Here is a 16913-nt window from a genome sequence, read left to right as displayed (position 1 = left end):
GGAGCTCCACTTGCTACCAACTTTGGTAAAGGTGGAATGAAGAAGTTAGTGGAGGACATGGCTGCGCGTACTTCTTATGTGGTAGCTAGAGGTGATGCTTCTGCATATGGAGTACAGATTGAGAAGGGATCGGAGACTCAGTCCGCACTATGGACTTATGCTATGGAGACTGCAAACAAGGGGAAAATTCAGCAAACTATTTTGACTAGCGCAGGCTCTAGCATCAGATCAGAGACAGGATGGGACTCGCCTGTTGACAGGTATTCTATTTATGCTTATTTGGCTAAATCTCATGGTGCAGATGTATTTGTTGAGGAGAAGCGTAAGAGAGATGAAGAAAATCCAAGTGCAGCTAAGAAGACTAGAGGGGGTGAGTTTGTTACTCCACCTACTGCAGGACCGTCTTCAAGACCAGGGCCAGATCGACAGATGGAGGATGCTCAAAAGAGGGAAAAGAGGCAAGAGCCTAGAGAGAGAAAGCAGCCAGGATTCAGATTGATGTCCGACATTGAGACATCTACAGATATGAAGAAAATCTTTAATGATAAGATACTTGGCAGTGAGGTGACTTTCACTATTTCTGAGATTTTGGGCATCTCAAAAAAAGAGTTTCAGGATCAGTTTCAAGAGGTCCTGAAGAGGAAAAGACATGCATTGTCTACCACTGATGCACAGGGAGTTTTGATTGGAGAGTTGGACGAGGATGATGATGAGGTTATGGTTGTTAATGCTTCTGTTTTGCCACAGGTAGAGAAGAGGGTTCAGCCTATGCATTATGCTGAAATTGATGAGCCTGTTTTGATACCGCGTAGTCACTTTTCGCGGAGCCATTGGGCTAGGGCAACTACAGAGACGATGGTAAAGGTTGGAGAGAAACAGGTGCCTTATGTTGCATTGGTTGATCATGGTTCAGAGATTAATCTCATTGTTCGTGGAGTTTATGAGAGTAACAGATGGCCTATGGATGTAGAGCATGGGTGGCGTATGAGAGCCGCCAATAACACTGCAGGTGATTTATATGCTGCTTGCCCTAGTGTCAGGGTTTCTATTGGTGATGTAGAGGAGGATTTTCATTTCTTTGTGCAGGATTCATGCTCGTATCCCATAATTCTTGGACAGCCATTCATTACAGAGATGCGCATGGAGACAAAGGTCATGGATGATGGATCTGCTTATGCACGGATTCGCAGTAAAGATGGTATGAGAGCAGTTCAGTTTATGACTGTATGTGTGAACCATGTTAGAAACAGAGATACTCTCAGAGATGCACCCTTACCCACTGTGAGGGATTCGGGTTTTCATTAGGTACCGCCGTTTCGCGAGACGACGGTGGTACAGAGGAGAGGAGATTGGAGTTCTCGCCTCCTGGCAGCAGTGTTTTCTCCTCCGGTTATGTTGGATTTTCAGCAAACAGTTCGATGAGCTATCAGAAAACTTCTAGATTGTCTAGAGTTGCCAGGCAGTATATATGTAGGAAGGAGAAAAATTTGAAAAATGCAGGAATTTTGGAGGATGATGAGCACATAGATGGTATGTATGACAGTGTGATTTGTGCAGATACGATGACAGAGATGAGAGATATGCTGAAAACTGATATGCTGAATTGTCATGATAATGTATTAGTGCAGTCCCTGGACATGTTTCATGAAATTGCAGATTTTGTGTCACAGATTGAGTCAGAGGCTGAGGTAACTCAGCAAAGAGTATTGAGTGCTGAAGAAATTCAGCAAACAGAGTTTCCAGCTGGTTATGATCAGCTTTCAGAGAGACAGAGGGCTGAAAATTTTCAGCCAACAGAGTTTACTGCTGAGATATTTCAGCATTCAGAGTTTGGGGCTGTTCCTATGCAGTCCATAGAGCAAAGGGCTGAGAATATTCAGTCATTGGAGTGCAGAATTGCTGATTTACAGCAAGGTTTATGTAATGCAGAAGAGCATAATGAAGCCAGGGTTGACACGAAGTACAAAACTGTGGATAAGAAGGTGAAGCCGGTTGCTGTACCGCTTCCACCTGACAGTGATCAGCAAATAGAGAGGGCTGCTAAACAGCAAATTTTGAGGAATCCGGAGCATATTGGTCATAAATTTTCAGCAGAGACACTTGCTGAATTGAAAATTGGAAATGGTGATTTCTTGTTACCCATGGAGAAGCAATGCTTTCAGGAGATGCTTGAGCGTCATGGAAGGGGATTTGCTTTTGTCCCACATGAGATTGGATGTGTGAATCCTGATATTGTTGCTCCTATGGTTATTTTTACTATTCCTCATATTCCATGGAATCTCCGACCTATTCCAGTGCCTAAAGCACACTTGCCAAAGCTGATTGATTTATTGAATGAGAAAATCAGGATGGGAATCCTTGAGCCTTTATCTGCACCATACTCAAACAGGTGGTTTACAGTTCCAAAGAAGAATGGTACTCTTCGATTTATTCAGGACATGCAGCCAGTGAACAGAGTTACTATCAGGAATGTTGGTATTGGTCCAGTTGTGGATGAGTTTGCAGAGGCATTTGCTGGACGTGCCATCTATTCTTTGGGTGATTTGTATTCAGGTTATGATCAGTTTTAGCTGGCTTTGGAAAGCAGGGACATAACCACCATGAGAACTCCTATTGGGCTTGTTAGGATGTGTACCTTGCCTCAAGGTGCCACTAATTCTGTTGCGCATATGATGAATGCCATGCATAAGGTCCTTCGTGATTATATACCTCAGCTTACTATGCCTTTCTTGGATGATGTGCCCATTAAGGGGTGTGCAGAAGAAGAGAAGAATGAGAGCCTAAATGAGCAGGGATGCAGGTACTTTGTGGCTGATCATATTTCAGCATGTGAGAAGATTTTGGCCAGGTTAGAAGAAGTGAACTTGACACTTTCAGGGAAAAAATCTGTTTTTGGAGTGAATGAGGTTGTCATTGTTGGGCATATGTGTGGATATTATGGCAGGAAACCCTCACCTGATAAGGTGAATGCTATAGGCAAGATTGCAGAGTATTGTTCTACCACTTCAGAGGTACGAAGATTCATTGGTGCTTGTGTGTTTTATATGATTTGGATACCTCATTTTGCACACATTGCAGATTGTTTGTATCAGTTGCTTCGAAAGGGGCAGAAATTTTATTGGGATGAGAGTCACACTAGAGCCATGCGGAAATTGAAGAAGTTATTGCAGAATGCTCCTACTCTCAGGAAAGCGGATTATAATTGTGACAGGCCTATTGTATTGACAGTTGACACTAGTCCAATTGGCATAGGTTGGGCTGTGGGTCAAGATGATGCAGATGGAAATAGGTATGCTATTCGGTTTGGGGCGAAAGTCCTAAATGAGAGACAAAGGAGATATCCGCAAATAAAGAGGGAGTTATTGGGGATTGTGACGGCTCTCAAATGTGACAAGGAGTACTTTATTGGAGCTTCAGTTGTGGTAGAGACAGATTGCTTGCCATTGATTGGTATGATCACGAGTTGCTCTACTCCGGATATAGCCATGTTGAGATGGATTGCATACATCAAGTCATTAAATCCGGAATTTAAACACATAGCAGGGAAGGATAATCCAGTGGCAGATATGTTGTCTAGAGCCAGGTATGATGATGAGGAGACTCTACTTGCAGAAGAGGATGATGCAGAAATTTCAGCCACTATGGTTGATCATGTTTGTCATGTTTATGATATTGTGGCTTTCATAGAAGAGCTCTATGTTGGAGATTGGTTGCAGATTGGCAGGTACCTTAGTACACTAAGCAAAAGAGATGAATGGACAGATGAAGAGTTCAAGAAGATCAGAAGGAAAGCCTATGGTTATTTTCTCAAGGACGGATTTCTTTGGAAGCATCCGAAGAAAAGAGGCGGATTACCTTTGCGGGTTGTCTACGATAGAGAGACACAGTTACAGGTGATGAGGGAGTTTCATGAGAGTCCTTGGGCTGGTCATAGAGGAGTATGGGCTACTTATGAGAAAATCAAGGAGAAATATTGGTGGAAAGGCATGTATAGAGATGTTTCTCACTTTGTTGAGACTTGCAGAGACTGCCAGATGTATTCAGTTGTGCGTCATAGAGATGAGCTTCATCCGACCTATCCGCTATGCATTCATTATAAGTGGGTAGTTGATTTGGTTACCATGCCTATGGGTCTATGGCAGATGAGATACATTGTTTTGGCTAGAGAGGATCTTACTAATCATGTTGAGGGCAGATCTTTGAGAACGAAGACTACTAGTGCAGTGTGTAAGTTCTTATTGGAGGAAATTTTCTGCAGGTATGGTTGTGTGGGTAAGATCACTGCGGATCGTGGTGAATTGGATGCAGATAAAGCTAGGGAGTTTTTCTCTCAGCTAGGAATCAAATTGGCTCTAACCACAGCATACAATCCAGAGGGAAATGGGAAGAGTGAAAGAGGGCATCCGCCGATAGTGAAAGCATTAGCCAAAGCATGCAGAGGACGGATTGGAGAATGGTCGAGACTTCTACCATTTGCTTTATGGGCTGATCGTACGACTCATAGTGTTACTACAGGATATATGCCTGCAGAGTTGATGTATGGTCAGAAACCTGTTATGCCGATTGAGACTTGTGCTTTGACTTGGTCAGTTTTACCTTGGCAGGAGGATTTGACGAGAGAGGAGCTCTTAGCTCTTCGGATTCGACAGTTGGAGAGGAGACCTGAGGATATTCAGCTAGCTATTGACAGGTTGAAAGTTGCTAGACTAAGGAACAAGGACAGGTTTGATAGCAGGCATCGCTTGCGGCCTAGAGCAATAGAAGAGGGAGATTGGGTATTGGTCTTTGATAGCAGCCTTGAAAATCAGCATACTGCACTTCGGAAGATGGTGAAAAGATGGTTTGGGCCATACATAGTCAGACATGTCTTTGATAATGCAACATATGAGCTGACTGAATTGGATGGGACAGTGCTTAGAGTGCCTATTGCTAGAAAAAGAATCAAGATTTTCAAGAAAAGAGATGATGAGGATTATGCATTGGAAGAATTTTCGAGAGAAGAGCAACGACAAGAAACTCCAATGGAAGAGACAGATGATATGGCTGGATATCTTGTTGATCTACCGGAAATGCATAACGAAGAGATTGATTTGTTTGTGGATCTTGATGATAATGATCATGGGTAAGTTGGCCCATCCGGAGGATGCGCAGGATTAGAGGGGGTGGATGTCGTATTGCTGCGCATTCGAGGTGTGAAACCACCCAAAAGTTGTGCATGAGATTTGTTACTTTGTACATACTTAGTTGTTATGCTTACTGTTTCATTCTATGCCGAAGATGGAGAAGAATAAGGTTTTTGATGGATTGGAAACTTGAGATGCAATCTCATGGGCTACACTTATTTCAAGATATGCCGAATATGGGCTTTGTGAGGAAGTACTAAAATAATTCCAAGAGATGCAAGTCGAAGTATATTGGTAGATATGTTTACCAAATGTGAGAGCATGCTTGATGCTTAGCACACCTCAGAATGGTGCAATACAACTAGTAGGAGCATCAAGTCAGGCTTGATTGTGAGTGTCATTGTATCACAGTGGACTTGGGCAGCTACTATTTTGCAAAGCTCTAATGTTACATGGGAGTATGGTGTCAATGGCCCTTTGTGGTATGCGAGTGAGACGACAATTCAGGTGCTCCTTTTTGGAGTATTTGCCATTGAAATCAAACGGAAGACATCATCAGTACATACAATTGGTGAGATTGTGTGTGTGAGGTGGGTTCTTTTTGGTGCACATTGTTGTTGTTGGTGTTTGTTTTGCCCACTTCACCAAGATGGATACGCATAGTGGTAGCATGATTCGACTTCTCAGGCAACGGAGAAAGTGAGGGTGAATTTCAATTTGGCAACTATTCTAAAGAAGTGGAGGACCTTCGTTCTGTGGTAGCTCATTGGATGCAGCGGGGGCGTATTGTGAAAGCTATAATTGGGCACAGCAAAGGTGGGAGTACTGTGCTACTGTATGGATCCAAGTACCATGATGTACATAAAATAGTAAATGCTACCGGTTAAATAAAAAGGAGGGAAATCCGAAAAGGGAGGCACCCTTCCGTCCTAAGTGTAGAGCAGCTTTTCGGAGCTCGTTCATCACATCATTACCTCGCTGTAATGTCAGCTTCAGACTAGCTACTTTCTCAGAAAGAAATCTAAGGTTCACATTCACTGCACAAATAGCTTGGTCTGCAGAGGCGAGAGCTGAATATAGCTGCTGTGTCAAACTGGTCCAAGAATGGCCAGAATTAGCTAATTCCAACTCCAGCTTTTTGTATGTCGTCGCAAAAACAGCATCATCGCTTCCACAAAAATGGAGCATCATCGCCAAAAACTAGTTGGACGTGGAGAATCAGGAAAAGCGGGGAGCTTCAAATGGATGCTCGTCAGAAGAGAGGTCTTGCACCAAGTCAGCAACGCACAAGAGAAGACCACCCACCAGTCCCTTCCCCATAGCCTACTCGACTGATGAGATCAAGCGGAACCAGACTGGGTTGTGCCACAGGAATAGAATAACGCAGCACAGTCGGTTTGCTTGATGTTAAATGGGGGACACGCTTTGGAGAGGGAGATCGAGGATTCTCAAGGGACTTGGAGGATGAAGCGCAGCACAAAATGGCGATGCTGGGTTTGTGATGAACGGCGATGCTGGGGGCTTTGCTGTGCATAACATGAGGCAGAGAGACCCCTATTATTGGGAATTTACTCCCTTGTACACGAGAATCTACGCTCGCATTGGACCAGGCAGACAACGCTTCCCTTTTTTATGTCATGCCACAAGACATGGGAGCCGTGTAAGGTGATGAGACGGACTGAGATCGTTGACGAAGGAGATGATAAAAGTGACAGAAGACGATGCAGAACGAAGGAGGTGATGAAGATGCAGAATGAAGAAGAAATCAAGGCAGAAGGTGACAAGATCTCCTGAAGCGACAACAGAAAGATGACAATGAGGAGAAGATCCTGACTGATAGCCAGTTGAATTTCAAAAGATTCTCGATGAGTCTTCCGCAGAAAAAGGAGCCAATCAACCAGCTAGTCATCAACAATCATGCAGAGGTTGGCATGGTCACAGCGTAGTCTTGAGTATGAGGCCCTCGAAATTTTCTGGAGCATGCATCTGGAAGAAGCTGAACCTAATCGTGTAACTTACATCTGCATCCTGGATGCATGTGACAACGTCAAGGCCTTAGATGAGGGAAAAGAAGTTCATTCTGCTGTCTTCTCCAGTGGATTTGAGCACGACATTGCCTTCAGCAACACCCTTATAGACATCTTATGTAGATAGTCAACATGAATCAGAAGCCTTGGAACTCTTCTACTGTATGAACTCTGAAAAACATTGAGGGGGACAGAGTAACCTATCTTTGTGTTCTGGATGCATGTGCTAACTAGGGAATATTGGAGGAGGGGCACAAAGTGCATGCTGCCATTGTTGATAGCTCGCATCGTCTTGAACTAACAGTGTCAAATAGCCTCATTCACATGTATGGAAAGTGCAAAAGTCTTCTCAATTGCAGAGGTTGACAAGACTGTGTATTGTAGATAAACTCCATGGGTTTCACCAAGGTTTTCCATTTGAATACTAGCAGTTATTGATTATGGACAGCATGGAATGTTGAGGCTTTTCTAGACTTTAACTGAATACAATAAGCTTCTGGTTCCGCACATTCAAGTTGCTGTTAAACTAGACACGGTTTTTGTGCTTCTTGTAAGGACAATCTCAGATTGACTAGTTAAGCAAAGTCAAGTTAAAAGAACTGGCTATTTGAATACAGAGAATGGGATCTTTTCTTCTCTAAAAGACACCAACAAAGATAAGGCATTGAACGATAATGTGGAATGCGTATGCTGGAAATGCCCGTCCTCTTCGCATATTTGTTGAACTTCTATCCTGAAATTAGTCAAGGTCTTCTGTAGACACGACTTTTCTTTGCTCTCGAAACCCTTCGACATCGGTATAATGCTTCATCATGTCCTTAACCTCGCCAAGAACATTGGAAGAACTCGACTCATAGCCTTGGTCATTACCATGTCATTCCATCGGCCTAACAATTCGATTAGGCACTGGTTGTTGAACCACATGCATGCTGTTAGAATTGACCGCCTAACTTCCACCACTTGGAGCCATTTGACTGCTCGTAGGCATCGATATGCTAGGGGGAGCTGGTAATAAAGGCACATTCTGTATCATGTTCCCTCTCCCATTAGGGTTAGCCATCGCTATCCCTTGGCTACTACTGCCATTGGCCATTGACACATTATTTCCCAATACTAAACCCATGTTCGAATTGCCTCGAGAAGCATAGGCTGCTTGTAGTTGGGATTCCACCTCTTGTGCTCGTGTAATTGCAATATCTATATCCCCCAAGGGGACACTACTCAACTGCAATTGGATATTAAAGTCCAAACCATGAAGGAAATATTGCAATTGGGCAGCTGCGGGGATAGGAATAGAGGTGTCCAACTTACGGAAAACCTCTTTTATCTTCTTCACATAAGCACGAATATCCTCGTGTGGTTCTTGACGGGTCACGTTGAGTACACGCAACCAATATTGCCCACCCCTTTCAGGGGCAAACTCCCTTCGAAAAGCTCCATAAAATGCATCAATGTTCAATATGGTTCCGGCTTCTAAACCATGATACCATATAGCGGCTCTTCCTTTGAGAGTCATGTTGAAGAACATCATTAAATGTCCTTCTTCTTGAATGCGACAGTTAAACATCAACTTTTGAAACTCCCTAATGTGGAGTTCCGCATCTTCCTCAACTAACCCATTAAAAATGGGTAGCGGGTAATCTAGAGCCGGCAAATCCGTCGTTCCTGCTGGAATTGCAATAGGCTGTGCCATGACGAGGATTGGATTTGCACTAGGAATAGGGGACGGTGGGGTTACACCTCCCGCACTTGACGTGGACTAGCTTATAGAAGGAAGGGGAGCACTAGAGATTCCGCCTTCTCCTAACTTACTGCTTGTGGTACTACGACCACTAGATCCACTCCCTCGTAAGGGTTCAGCGCCGCTACGCTTAGGAGAATATCTCCTAAAAATTTCAGCACGTCGCCTAGCTCTTTCGTCTCTTTCTTACTTTTGGATTTCTGCTAGACGATGCTTATCAATAAATGACGGATCGATCTCAGTATCCTTTGGCATAAACTGCTAGTTGGTCCCTAAACAACCAGGATTCGAGAACCGCCACTTTTAAGCGGCTCCCGGCAGACGCACCACTGATGGACCAAAAAACGGGCCGGCACTGGCTCATGCACTAGCCGGACCTCGTCACTACGCACAAGACAACCCCTCGGCCTCGCGGCCAGGAGCGTCTATCAAAATCTCTGCCTTCCTAAACATTGCGTTTGTAATACGTTGTAGTCCAACTGATCCTAGCCCACTACTCCTCAGAGGGAGTCCCTTTCACATAGCCAAAAGGCTCAAATCACATACACATGGGGTTCCTCCTACGGCTGAATGCCGTCAACGCTCTGCGACTCTCCTACACCTTGGGGATTGGCCCCTCGATGCGTCGCTCAACATATAGACATTTCGCACAAACGTCGCTCAAGGTACCAAATAAACGTGTCCAGGAATATACCATTGTCCTTACTTGATTTCCCCTTTAGGATCCCACAACTACCTACAGCATGGGTACCTCACTGCCTCTCAACGTAGGTCATGTCCTCATAAACCAATTGCAATGCATGTCCAGGAGCTGGTCACTGACATTTTCTAAATTCTTTTCATGCTCTATGCATTTGGTGGATGCCTAGTGCTCAAACATTTAGCAAAACAGTATCGTGCACAAGTGCAAAAACATCCCTTTCATGGTTTCTTTCTAACGATTGTATGCTTCGTTGCATGGCATTTTACGGCTTTTTCCATTAAATTTCATATCAAAAGCGGACAAAACCGAACTAAAACACGGAAGCAAGGCTGATCTGAAGCAAATCTTCATGCCTCAGCCTCACTATACATTCACGGACATTACTCATAATTTTCCTAATTTTCCGAAGCCCAAAATATAAATTTTCCCTATTTTTTAGGGTTTTTCCACCATTTTCTTGCAAATTTTCCCATTTTCTCCCATTTTTTAATTGCTGAAAATTAAGTTCAATTTATGGGCTGTGGCCCTTAGTTCATTTCAGCAGAAAAAGAATTTTAGTAGGTGTGGATTAATTTATTGCATCATTTTTAGCCCAAAAAACCCTATTTTCCTTCATTTTTATGGTTTTTCGAGTCTCGATTTTCCATTTTCTGCTATCCCGGACATGTTTTTTCTGATTTTTAAATGATGAACAGCTAGAAAACAACTCAAAGCACGACATACTCAAAACTCAATCCATATGAATACATTTTTATCAACCAAATTTGCATCAAAAGGCCATTTTCTTTGTAAAAACAATTATTACCGTGTCTTGCGGGTTTTTCCATTAAATTTGGCACGTCCCACGATTGATTTCCAGCCATGAATTCTGCTTGGAATCAGCAATCTACAATGATTTGGCATTGCCCTTCAGTCTCGTCAAGAATCGGCATCCATCCGGCCATCCATTTCCATTCTACTCTTTCACGCACGAACGGGGGTTAAGAGGAGAGAGAAGGAGGAGAGAGAAAGACTGATTTTCTCTCTCTCTCTCTCTACAGTCCACCATTGCGGGAGCGGAGACCGGCGATACGGAGCGTAGGATTGATGCAGAAGCCTGGCATGATCATCTTCATGGCTTGTGTGTCAAGCCTCATCATGATTGGGGGGGGGGGCGCGTTTTTTTCGGCGGCTGAAAAACAGCCGCCGCCCCCCCCCCTACATCACGTTTTTTGAAGGGGGGGTGCCAAAGGTCACCCCCCCTCTCTTACACCTTTTGGAATTTCCCAATTTGGGCCCCCTTTTGGGCACCCCGGTCGGTTTCGGGCCATCTTCCCCGTACGGACTCCGATCGTCAGTCTGAAAATTTCTATGCACTCGTCTCGACATCCCGCACTGACCGGCAGCTCCACTGACTGGCACAGGCGCACGGAAAAATTATGAAAATTCTCAGAGTGTTGTACAGGCGCTCGTCAAGCACTTAACGCTTAAAATCGTCCTAGGTCGAGCTGCCGCCTTCGTGGTTGAGCATTTTCCCTCGCATTTCTGCATTTTTCTCCTATTTTTAGGCATGTTCCGGGGCCTAAAATCCATCCTTCACTTGTGTGACAATTTGTCTTTGTCAAGGTCAATGTATTCATGAGTTTCTTCTTCCTCTTTCAACCTCCATAGCTTCCGCATCTGCCATGCTTTAGATCCCGCGTATTATAACACAATGTGTGGGAAGTTCCCTATACTTGGAGAGCTGGGATGGGCAAATTATTGGACTATAGTTTTCATACTTGTGTCTAAAAATGTAGTATTTAGATAGAACAATTCATAGCATCCAAACGCTCGTGGCCTGCAAAGCCATGAGGATTATTTGGAGAGTGTAGGAGCCCAGTTAGAGCCTTAGAGTAGCAAGTGGTGGGCCCATTTTTAGTGCTGACACAAACCATATCTACATCTTTCAATAGGTGAAATTTGTACCATCAAACTTCTCAATATTGAAAATAGCACTATCATTGAAAGAAATAGTCATAATGACAATATACCAATGTGAAATCCAAGAGAATGGGCTACTATAAACGACTATAAATCAATCCCAAGGCTTAGTCAAACTAAGGATAAAATAGGAGGGAATACCAAAGTATAAATATGTCCATCAACTGCAAGTAATAGAGTGTCAAAGTACAATGTTTGCTCTCTAAGATAATGCTAAAAATTATAATTATAACAATGCTAAAATAAAGAAAATAGTATATATCAATCTAACTATGGGAAAATAGCTAAGAAAGAAAGTTGCCAATGCTAGGGATATCTTAGTAGAAACCAGGATACAAAGAATGCAACTAACAATAACTAAGTATAGACCACTAGTACTAAAGACTATCACAAACGCAAAGTGTTAGTAAGCCATATATCCCATAAGCATATATATAATTGACAAACTACTGATAGAGGTAAGTTTCAATATCTAAAGTGTATGGAATCAAATCAATCCACAAGCATAAGTAATTCCATCTCATATCATACAATGGAGCATATATGTGAAGAGGTTTAGGAAACAGTTTTAGTACAGATCATAATAATGTCCAATACTATAAGGAATTTGAAGTCACAAATCTGTTCTTGGCATAGGACCTAACTGTGAAGATCACAGATTTTTAGGTAGCTTGTTTTGAGTCAGAGTGATATTGTTTAAGGAGTGAGGCTATTGAAATTTCTCACTTGATGACTCTTGAGTTGTAGTAATAAGTCTTTATAAAAACTCTTGTAGATCCCTTGTTACAGCTGATTAGACTTATGGTTAGTTCAGAGTAGCAACACAGTTTCTGTTTACCCAGGTGTGTAACTCTCCTTTCACGATCTTTCAGACTGCCTTCTTCCCAGAACCTTGCTGAAGAATATGATCCAATCTACAATTCTTCATCAGTGCTGATTTGAGTTAGAGTCCCATTCTCTCAAAGAACCAAGCTTTATCAAGTAAGTATAAGTGTCTCCCACTAGAAGTAAATTTAAAATGCAAAGTGAGAAAGTAAAGCTCAAGACATATACATCTGAGCATCTGAGAAGCCCAACACATCACAAATACATTTGGGACCATACATGCCCAATGAAGCTTCAATACCTATATAAGTGAGTCTCAAGTGAGTAAGCATGGAAGCTCAAACCAACTAATCAAAGTCCATGTACATCAAATGCATCTCAAATTCAAGTTCCAAAGCATGTCATAACCATATCTAGGCTCATATATCAATACTAGACATCATCATAGACATTTAGTTATGAGTACAAATCTATAGCTTTTGTTGCACTTTTTTTTCCAACTATAGAACACCTAAATTCGATATCATAACGGCCAAAATATGAAAGTATTGTTAAGTTACCCTAGCTATCTAGGATTTTTGTAGCATGCTCTATATCTACTCAAAATGAATAAAATGGCTTCTTCTCAACTCAATAAACACTCAACACCACTTAGCTGAGTATTGGAAGCTCGTCAATAAGCTAGGAGCAAGTTGGAACAAGTCGGGGAGAAGGAGAGACTCAATGCATACCTCGGAGAGGAAGAAAAAATGGTTTCCATGAAACCTTGAGCTGAAGCTTTGAATCCAAGCTAAAGCAAAAGATGAAGAAGCTTCTCAAATGCCACTTTGATACTAGTTGAAAAGTAGAGCTTGAGGGAAGCACATAAGAATAAGAAAGAGCAAGGCAAAAGCTATAGTAGATGGCGAAAGAGGGAAAGAGAGAGAGAGAGAGAGAGAGAGAGAGACAAGATGTGAATGTTGAGATTTACAATCACACCCATTGTGGCCTCTTTGTATGAGGCAGTTCTAGGCTTAGGACATGCAGTCAGACTGAATCCCATATGCACAGAAAGGAAAACCACTACCCATCCAACAACTATAAAGCATTATACTTAACTACCACTTAAAGATATGATGAATGCAATATCATGATGCTTTCCCATTTCAGTTAGTGTCTTGGTCATTGCCAGTCTTATACATAAGATTGTGTTTATGAGTTCAAGTCTCAATCTTGGAACCTAATTCACTTGTGTAACAGGTCAAGTCTTGTCTATACTATGTTTCTATCTTTTGGAAGTGCCTCTATCAAACTAACTCCATTGGACACTTCCTCTAGGGAAGCTTTTTCCCTTCACAAAATTTACTTAGGGCCCTCTCCTCAAGTATTAGCATCAATTGAATGATGATTCACTAGCCCAACTACCTTGCTAGAGTGAACTAATTCTACTCCAACATGTATTGGCTATATGTCCTGACTTCCCACATATGTGGCACTTCACATGAGGGTAACTCCATGGGACATACTGACCCCCATACCACTTACAACTAAATCATGATAGACCACCCTCTTCAAGGTATCAATTTCCTACTAATTTTTGCTGCTTCTTCAAGAAGTTTATGTCTATGGCTATTTGTCTATATTGCTCAGTTATCATGTCAATATAATGCTTCATCATTTCCTTGATTTTTCTAAGAACATTTGATACACTAGACTCATAACTGTGATCATCTACTTGCCATTCAACTAGCCTAACCACTTGATTAGGGATTGGCCAACTAATTAGTTAGCATGACATTAGACTTTGTCATTTGCCTTCCATTACTTAGTGGAGCCATTTGGCTAGCCATTGGCATAGAAGCATTAGGAGGAGCCAACAGCGCATGGGTACATTTTACATTACATTTCCTCTTCCATTAGGGTTGGTCATAGGTATAATTATCACACCTTGACTTCCATTAGTCAATGCCAAATTATTTTTAGCACCTAGACTCAAATTTAGGTTTGCACTATATGCGTAGGCCATTATAATTGTGACTCTATCTCCTCTGCTCATATAATTGTAGTATCTATATTAGTGAGAGGAATATTACTGTAACGTGTCCCCTAGTATCATCCAGGACACGTCTTAGCAGTCCATCGGAAAGGATGTCTAGAAAGCTCCACCCGGCACTCCCATGGAATGTTACGGGTTTTGCGATCTAGTTCTTTCCGCGTCTGTCACGTAGCAGAAGTATCCTGGCCGTTCCCACTTAGGATCGACCGAAATTAGGGTTTTCCTAATGGGTCATTAGCTAACAGCAACTAGCGTCAGACCCGAGCGAACTACTTTACGCAGAAACGCCAGGTCCGAAGCGGATTCACGCTGCACTTGGTTCAAGGAGAATGGGAAACGAGAGGGATGCAAAGCTCAACCTCTGTGCCATAGGCATAGTCCCATTCCGTTCCCCTAAAACAGCATAAATCGGGTAAGACGTAACTCTAGGTCATCGTTCTCGTTATTCTTTTTGATGATGATGATCATTCCGCTGTTCTTCGAGATTTTTGAGAAAAGTTCCTGGCTAACCGGGACCACCCAACCGTAGGACGGACCCATGGTCCATCCTCTGCACTTTCCTCAGTTTGTTTTAGTTATGTAATTATCTAACACATTAATTTGACATATAACAATCAGCTTCTTTAATTAACCTTGTTAAGCACTGGTTCCTTCACGTAATCTTATCACGTGACATAGAAAAAACAACATCAAGCAAGTTCTTTTAACGTTTCATCATTTTATCTTTGAAACACAAGAAGTTCTGCCCGTAGGCTTGTCCATAATCTGCCCGAAGGCTAACCAGTAATCTCCAAGGATCACTATTCCAAGCTTCCGCCCGTCAACTAGTATGCGGGCCTCGAGATCCAATCCCGAGTCACGTTAGCCTCTTGTGTAGGACCCGGAAGGCGAGGGATTTACGGCCAGAGCCTTCCTAGCACCGAAGTGTCCTCCTGCTCCAAGTAGAACTCAACGGAGAGACCTGTCGTGGCGGGTTTGGTCCACGTTCCTGGCGCGGTCAACAACCCCCTTGGTTAGGGTCAGGCAGGCAGTCGGGGGTAACTGAAGCTGCCTCTCCCTTCAGGCCTTTAACCTGAAGTATAGGTACTTGTTTAATTTGTAATTCATAATTCAAACAAAGCCCTAAAATCTCTAGCAAGCACAAACATTTCCATTAATCAACCCAGTTGTATGGCAAACTGCTAAGGAAGTGTTCTTTCCTTTTTGAGTGTATCAGCAGTTGTTCTCAAGATGTCTTGTAACTTGGCAAGATCCCTTATATTCGGGTGTAGGGTATACCCAACTTGGTTAACCCTAAGGTACCTTAGATATGCTAGTTTCTATTTTACAACTTTCCTTATTTAGAAGGATATCCAAAACTACGTCTTTTTGCAAGATAACTTGCGTAAGGATCTGCCGTCCTTGAAGAGGGTTTTTCCCTTTTCTCCTTGTGAATCAATCACAAAATGATTTCATACATGTTGCCCTAGTTTCTTATCTTTATGAATTTATTGTCCCTACGGTAAGGAAAGTAGTCAAGTGTTTAGGGTATGAATGTTTCTATGTTTAGATTGGTTCGGTTATCTTTTGGAAGGTAATCTTACTCGTCTTGTCACGGTTTTACTATCCTTGTGACAATTAATCTTCCTAATCAATACAGTTTAATTTGGCATATAGCATAATGCCAAGATGATACAAAGGCGACAATACTCCTTGGGACAAAAGGCCTAGCTGAGAAATTAGTGTATACACACTTTATTAGTCCCAAGTCCTCAAATAGCATGGGAAAAGTGTTAATGGAGTATCATCCAACAATTCCCCATTACATTTTCTTTCCAAATGAGTTCATATATCTAATTTTTATACTTGTTAATTCCTAACATTTAACTTCCGTTTTCTTTAAAGATGAACTCGTGCCAAATAACAACAGTTGTCTTGCTAAGATGGGCAACTAGCAAAGATAACTCCCTAGTAATTTTAAGCATCGAAAGAAAGCTTTCATGAATTTAGCCATTTTACCATGATTCGTTGCGAAAAGAATAAGACTAATGGTGCAAGATATGATTTCTACGCTTATAGTAAATGGTTAATCTTGCCTATAATTTTATAATGCTTGATGCAATTTGAAGAAAGCTAATTTGTATACATTGTCATTCATAAGCTAACTCCTTCGAAAAAAAATAACTTGAACAAATATATCCTATCCTTAACAATTTTTCTTTGCATGATCGACTTAAAACCGAATTAACACCAAGAAGAAAAACCTGGCTTTGAGGTGAGATATCCACATGGATATCGGGAGATGACCCTCCCGCAGCTACACCTTGGACTTTCTTCGGCGGCATCGTAGTTCGAATGTGAGATAGCCTTTTCCTTTTCTTCTTGGAATTCCACCGTCTTCTCCTTCCTTTTCTTTTTCTTTTTCCCCACTCTTCCTCCTTACGGGATACCATACGAAGCCATGATGATGAATTGGATTTTTAGGACATGGGAGTGTGTGGACACCGGCTTGTTTGAT

The sequence above is a fragment of the Lygodium microphyllum genome, chromosome 19 (assembly GCF_053477565.2).
Source record: "Lygodium microphyllum isolate KBCC chromosome 19, Lygodium_microphyllum_v1.1.10, whole genome shotgun sequence".
Classification (NCBI taxonomy): Eukaryota; Viridiplantae; Streptophyta; class Polypodiopsida; order Schizaeales; family Lygodiaceae; genus Lygodium; species Lygodium microphyllum.
Note: the sequence above shows the minus strand (reverse complement) of the source record.